Source organism: Marmota flaviventris, chromosome 16 (genome assembly GCF_047511675.1).
Source record: "Marmota flaviventris isolate mMarFla1 chromosome 16, mMarFla1.hap1, whole genome shotgun sequence".
Taxonomy (NCBI): Eukaryota; Metazoa; Chordata; class Mammalia; order Rodentia; family Sciuridae; genus Marmota; species Marmota flaviventris.
This window is the reverse complement of record NC_092513.1, coordinates 56,442,198-56,448,561: the sequence shown is the minus strand read 5'-3', so window position 1 is coordinate 56,448,561 and position 6,364 is coordinate 56,442,198. Positions and strand designations below refer to the sequence as shown.

The following is a 6,364-nucleotide window of genomic DNA, read 5'->3' as shown; positions in this document are numbered from 1 at the left end:
TCTCATCAGTGCAGCTGGGAAAATACGTGCAAGGTTCTTCAGAGCCACACCTCCTCGGCTGACGCGCTGAGGCCAAAACCTGAGGCCGCGTAGGAGGCGTGGCGTTTCTTGCTCCTCCGGCTGTTTGCCCAGGCAAGCCGGCAAAAGTTCCACAGTGAGCAGAACGCTGCTAACACGTGGAACGTAGTTGCGAGGCGGTCCGAAAACTGTGGGGAGGGGGCCGGGGGCGTGGCCTGCCTGCGGGGAGAATAGTGGTTGGTTGAGTGGGTGGGGCTGACCTGAGAGGGGTGCGTTTCCTGAAAGACTTTGGCGGGGGCGGAACCTGGGTGTGGGTGCGGCCTAGGGCGAAGTGCGCGGGGTCGACCTGCCCTGAGGAGCTGGGCAAAGTAAACCGGTTGCCCGGGAGCGGGTCGGGGAACCCCAAAACGCCCAGAGAGACGGCCTGGCGGGGGTCGTGGCGGTAGCCGGGAGGGCGGAGTCCACCTGCAGCGGGGAGGCGGGGTCTGGAGCAGGGGCGGGGCCGGCCTGCGGCTGGGGCGGCGGTTAGTGACCGTTGGTGTGGCGGTTGGGAGGGCGGTCCCGGAGTCGGGGGCGGGGTCAGCCTTCTCCAGGCGGTGTACTAAGATGTAGAAAGAAAACCGCGGTCGCGCCAAGCTAAGATGAGCGACTGCTGAGTCGCGGTCCTTAGCGCGTCAGGAGACAGGCTGGGTCCCTGCGGGGCAGGAGAGGCGGAGAGAGACCCTGGGAACATCCTGGGTGGCCACACGTCGGTACCCGAGTGAGGGGAGGAGCGGGCGGGCAGGTCTGGGGACGGGAGCTGCCGAGCTTCCGCGCTCTCGCTCCCAGCGGGGAGTCGGGGCGGCCGGCCAACGCGGGGCCAGGGCGGCGCGCGGAGGGCCCACGCGGGTGACATTCTGACTGGACCGGTCCCGGGACTGCGCGGGAGGAGGTTGTGGGCGGCGGGCGGAAGATTGGTTTCCAGATCTTCTGATGAGCGCGGTGGAGGGCGTTGGGCTGCGCCCTCCCGGGAGACACTCCGGACGTTTATTGTGGAACTGGGGCGGGCGGTGGTCTTCGTTTTGAGGAGGTCAACCACCTTTTTAATTCTCTTGCTTCAGAGTATGGCGGGACTCAGGATGGAAGTCACCAGGACACGGATTTAGATTTGACTGAATGTAAGCATTCAAGCGACGGAGGGTGGTCAACTCCCCTGTTCCCGGGATCAGGCGGCCGCTTGCCAGGGAGGGCTCAAGCTTATCGTGCCAAGAGCAAAGATTTGGAAATATGTCCCTCCCGATTCGCGGCTGGTCATTTAAAGCCTAAATGTCCTCATGTTTAAAATGTTACGAGTATTTTCCCTGCTGCCTCATGAATTGCAGAGGAGGTCGCATTCGGTAGCAGCACGTGAAAGTACTTTGCACAGTAAGGATAAGAACGGACGATCATTGTTCATTCCCATTGCAGTGCTACTAAGGGGCTTTCCATACGCATTCTCATTTAATCCTCGCATCAATTCTTTGCGGAAGGTATCATTATCGTTATTATTAATTAGCCTCACTGTACAATCAAAGAGACAAGGGCTCAGAGAAATCAAGTAATTTCTCCAAGGTCCCACAGTAGAAAGGAACAGAGTCAGAGCTGGAGCTGTGGCTCAGCAGTGGAGCGCTCCCCTAGCATAAGCAAGGAAGGCCCTGGGTTCGATCCTCAGCGCCATATAAAAATAAATAAGTAACATAAAGGTATTTTGTGTCCAACTACAATTAAAAAAATACTTTTTTAAAAAAAGAAAGGAGCAGAATCAAAACTTGAATTTAAGGCAAGCCGATACCGGAGCCTATTTGTTCAATACTGTGCCCAAATATTGAGCCCAGTTGCTTAATACAAGCACCCACATCCAACTCTTCTTTTGTTGTACTCAGCATATTAAAGATCCAACTTCTAATTTGGACAAGATATTGAATTGTGTTTCTTCTAAGTTCAAGAGTGAGACTATCTACTGATAACAATTCCACTAACAGGCTTTCATTATTACAGCTTGATTTCTCTGAGCCTTTACTTTTTAATGTACAAAAGAATTAACATGTAAATATCCCTTGAAAAAAGAACATGGAAACAAGTTGTGTGAGATGGTGTTAAACAATTTACCTCTCAACTGTGCTGCTCAAAATGTGGTGAATGGTCATTTTTTGGTGTTTTTTTTAAATTTTCTATTCATTGTGGTTAAATATTTTGTAAAAGATTTACTAGAAAAATGAAATGAAAAAAATACAAATCTAGATTTTTATTAAAGACTGCACAATGAAATGACATTTTAATAACTATCATTGGAATAACTGCAACAGAAAAATTAACATCAGTATACATTCACTGAAAGTATGTGTGGTTAATAGAATCCTATGTGGCAGAGTAGATTCTTAATATGCAGGACTTTTTCCATAGTTTCAGTAACAAACTAGCTAAGGAACATTCAACACACCTAGCACCAACTCTCAATCCTGCACTCTAATGGAATGCAAAAGCATAATCAATAGTAAAGAGTTAATAATGACACACCTTTTAATCACTTCAGCAGAATAGAGGCAATGCCTTCCTCTGTTTCTGTCTTGACAGCCCAGACCCCACCTGCGTGGAGGTAGAATGAAAATCCCAAACTCCCCCTAGGTAGATCAGGCTGCCTGGAGTTAATGTTATTGAACACCCAGTGAATAAATCAATAGCAAAGGCACAAAGTGGACATGGAAAATCTATATGTGTGTTACCTCAGTCCATGTTTAGGACTCCAAAGCTTAGATTCAAAGGAGTAAGATTCTCTTTAATTATATAATACCCTGCAAGACAGTGATTAAATCTATGAAGTTTCCAGACACTGAAGTTATCTTTTTCCTAGATCAGAAATTGCATCTCTCTTTTGAATTTTGCAGGATTAATCTCTGACCTACTTTCATCTAATAGCAAACGGGGTTCCCATGGCTTATAGCTATTCACCAGACCCTTGCAAACAAAAATCTATTTGAAAATGAAAATCCATCTTTTTCAAATTTATGCCTTTGCAAATGAAAATCCACTTCTTCGCCTTTTAGCCTTTTGAGTCACATGGTAGCATGACCTCCCTTAAAATTTGCTAACTTAGTGCTGGGGGTATAGCTCAGTAGTAGAGTGTTTGATGCCCAGCACCAGGATAAAAAAAAATTAGTAACCTAATGGCAGTTAAATGTCTAATTCATTCAGACCTCCATATCTTTTGTTTCTTTCTTTTTAAAAAAATTTCCAAGTTTATGAATTTTTAAAAATGTACACCAAATGATGAAAAATGATGTATATTGCAATTCCCTTTCTGAAACATTTTTAATTGTTAGAACTGGTGTGTGTGTGTGTGTGTGTGTGTGTGTGTGTGTGTGTAAGCCAGTGATATGGTTAAACATCCTACCATGCTGAGAGAATTCTTCACAAGAATCACCTGATCAATTGTGTTGAGAAAACATAATTTAGATGCATAGTTAAGTTCTCTCCTAGGATAAAATTTATGTGCATTTATTTATATAAATTGTGAATCTCTGATAATTTACCCACTGAAATTTGGTTGCTTTATGTTGAAGTATTTACTGAAGTCAATACACACGTTACAGTTTTCCTGTACAAAGTATATTTGTAAACTGTACACTTATAAATTAAAAGATATATATGTTTAAAGAAGGAGATGGAGATTATAATGGTAGTTCTGCAGTTTCCAGAACTTTGTGCTTAAGACTGCTTAGGACAACAAAAACACATTTAAACCAAATAGGCATCTGTATGACTGAAAAGTGGACTGAACAGAGTGTTCATGTGGATTGTGGATTGTGATCTTTTGGTGTACTTATTTTTTAGCTTTCATGCTGATCTCAACTTTGCCTTTGCTTGCATTTTTCATCCTCATAATCCCTCAGGCACAGCAAAACCTTCCCATCAGTTTCTTGTCTACTGAAAGCCTTTCCAAATAATGCCAACTTCTGAGCATCTGCCTCTTTCACAAATTGTATTACTGTATCCATAGACTGATGTGGAGATTCTTGGCAAAACCATATTTTCAGTACACTAAGGTCAGGTTCACTTATTCAACTAGGATTTCCATCTTCTCTTTATGTGGATTTTCCTGACTTCATGAAATGGTCCTTGGAAGACTCAATGACAGTTTTATTCAGAACTGTTTCCACATAGCTAAGTTAGCTGAAAAGAATTCCAATTGGTGGATATAAGAAGAATTTGTGGTTATTTTTCAGGAAAAGCTCAGAGAGTCTGCTGACTTACTAGCTTTTTCAGAAATCTTTTGCCTTTCAGGCATGTTAGATTCTATAAGCCAGGAGTCTGCTTCTGGCATGTATTTCTACTAGGAGATGCTTCAGTGGGAGAGGAACTACAAAAGGTGGAGGATTCTGGGTACATGGCTTTGCACTTTTGTTTTCTGGTATCTGCTTCTGCTGATTGACTTTTCTCAATGTTCTTAAGGAGTTGGACAGAATATTTTCCCCCAGCAGAGGAGGCAGCTACCACGTCTCCTCTATGGAGGAATTCAAGAACACTTCAGCTCAGAGGGCACAATTTTCATGGGGCTTGCAGGGCCTGCCAGAGCACCACAGCCATGGGGTCTGAATAGGCAACTGTTGGACTCTTCTGATTCAGGTAAGCACTGGTATCCCCTGGTTGTTTGCAGAGACAGATTACAGATGTAAACTGTAGTTAACTCAGCAATGTTATCCTTCACCAAATGGAAGAGTCTCTGTCCAACAACTTGACACAAATAGAGATGTGGGAGAACACAAAACTCTTTTCTTCTTTCCCTAATTTTGAGCCTCCTCAAGTATAAATAATGATTTTTTTTTTCAGGGAAGCGTTTTCTAGAAACTTATCCTTCTTGGGGAGTGAAGTCTGTGAAGTGTTCCAACCTGTTCACCTGCTGTCCTGATGGCATAAGAGCAGTTCTCTACGGGATCTGCCTTGAACACTGCATCCATCACATGGGAAGAAATAGATTGTGGTTTTGCTAGACTTTCTGTAATAGGAATATTATTTCCTGATGGTTGTAAGACATCTGTCCAGGTACATTATCCAACTGGAAAAATATCTCAAGAATCGTACTTGTAGCAATAGTCAAAATCTCCTCCCTAGCCATCAAATGTAATATGAGCTTTATGTCCTCTTGCACTGCCACAGATTGCCAGGCAGATCAGATAAGGATTCTTTCTGTTGCTTCATTTCATTCTCCTTTTAATGACTTAAGGTTGGCTTCTGTGATCCCTTCTTACAGAATGTTGAAGGTACTATTTCAGATCCATTTAGAGATCATAAAAGGAACTTTGGCCAAGATGATACACTCATCTGGAACCCCAAGGGGGCTGAAGTAATGACCTCCTTTTTACACTTCAAATTCCTAACGATTGTGTGTCCAAGGTTCAAGAGATCTACAAGCTTCCTAAAGTCATTTCCATTGTCACTATATCTAGTGCTAACTATATAAGCTGGCATATGTAATCCCAATAATCATAATTCATGTTGAAGTAATATTGTGACAGTAACATGCTTCCTTTCAAACAAACTGTGAGGTTGGTGAAATTGTGGACTGACCAAATTACTGTGAAGGATCACAGAAAGATCCAGTCTCTCCCAGTAATTGTTCTACTGGAAATTGTCATTTTGCCCAGAGGATATTCTTCATTGTCATGCTTGACAGTATGGATCTTTTCCCCATGGGCTCCCTTTTTGGTGTTCTTTTCTCATGTGGCTACAATGGGTGGAGGTTATTTCCCCAGAGTCCAGTCAGCATGGGGACACAGGGCACTGCTACTGTATTTTAGAGCCCAAGGGCAGAGCCCAGACCTAAGTTGTATGCTTTATAAAAGCATCCTTATTGGAGCATCATTGACATACAATAAACTGTGTATATTTAAATATACACTTTGATGTGTGTGTTTTTATGCCCTTGCAACCATCACTACATTCATGGTTATGAGCATAATAACCATCACTCCTCAAAGTTTCCTCATGTTGCTTCCAGTCTCTCCCTTCCAAGCTTCAAACACTTAACACATTGGTTCCAAAAGAAAGTCAGTAACCTCCCTTACCATATTAAAAACAAAGTTGGTATAATCTTGACCTCCATACCAAGGATGGAAATTTATAAAACAAGTATAAACCAGCTTTACTTTGGAGTCTAGATGTGAAAATCCTCAATAATATACAGGTTAATTGAATTCAGCAATTAGGCAAAAAAAAAAAAAAAACTATGGCCTTGGCCTTGACGGCAACTTATACTCTTCTTTTTATTCTCCAATATGTCACATTTTTCACTGTCTTTGTTTCATTATTCCAGTTTTTTTTTTTATTTTTC

General features: G+C 43.0%; 1 long non-coding RNA gene across 3 annotated transcripts; it reads left to right on the top strand.

Annotated features, from left to right (window-relative positions):
* Positions 1-319: 319 nt before the first annotated feature.
* On the top strand, positions 320-5,929 carry LOC114098696 (uncharacterized). Of its 3 annotated transcripts, none has more exons than XR_011704783.1 (4): positions 320-386; positions 1,119-1,175; positions 4,486-4,659; positions 4,864-5,929. It is a non-coding gene; the product is annotated as an uncharacterized lncRNA (long non-coding RNA). The 3 variants fall into 3 exon arrangements; XR_003583770.3 differs by lacking the exon at positions 320-386 and adding an exon at positions 626-766; XR_011704782.1 differs by lacking the exon at positions 320-386 and adding an exon at positions 626-770.
* The last annotated feature ends 435 nt before the right edge of the window (positions 5,930-6,364 follow it).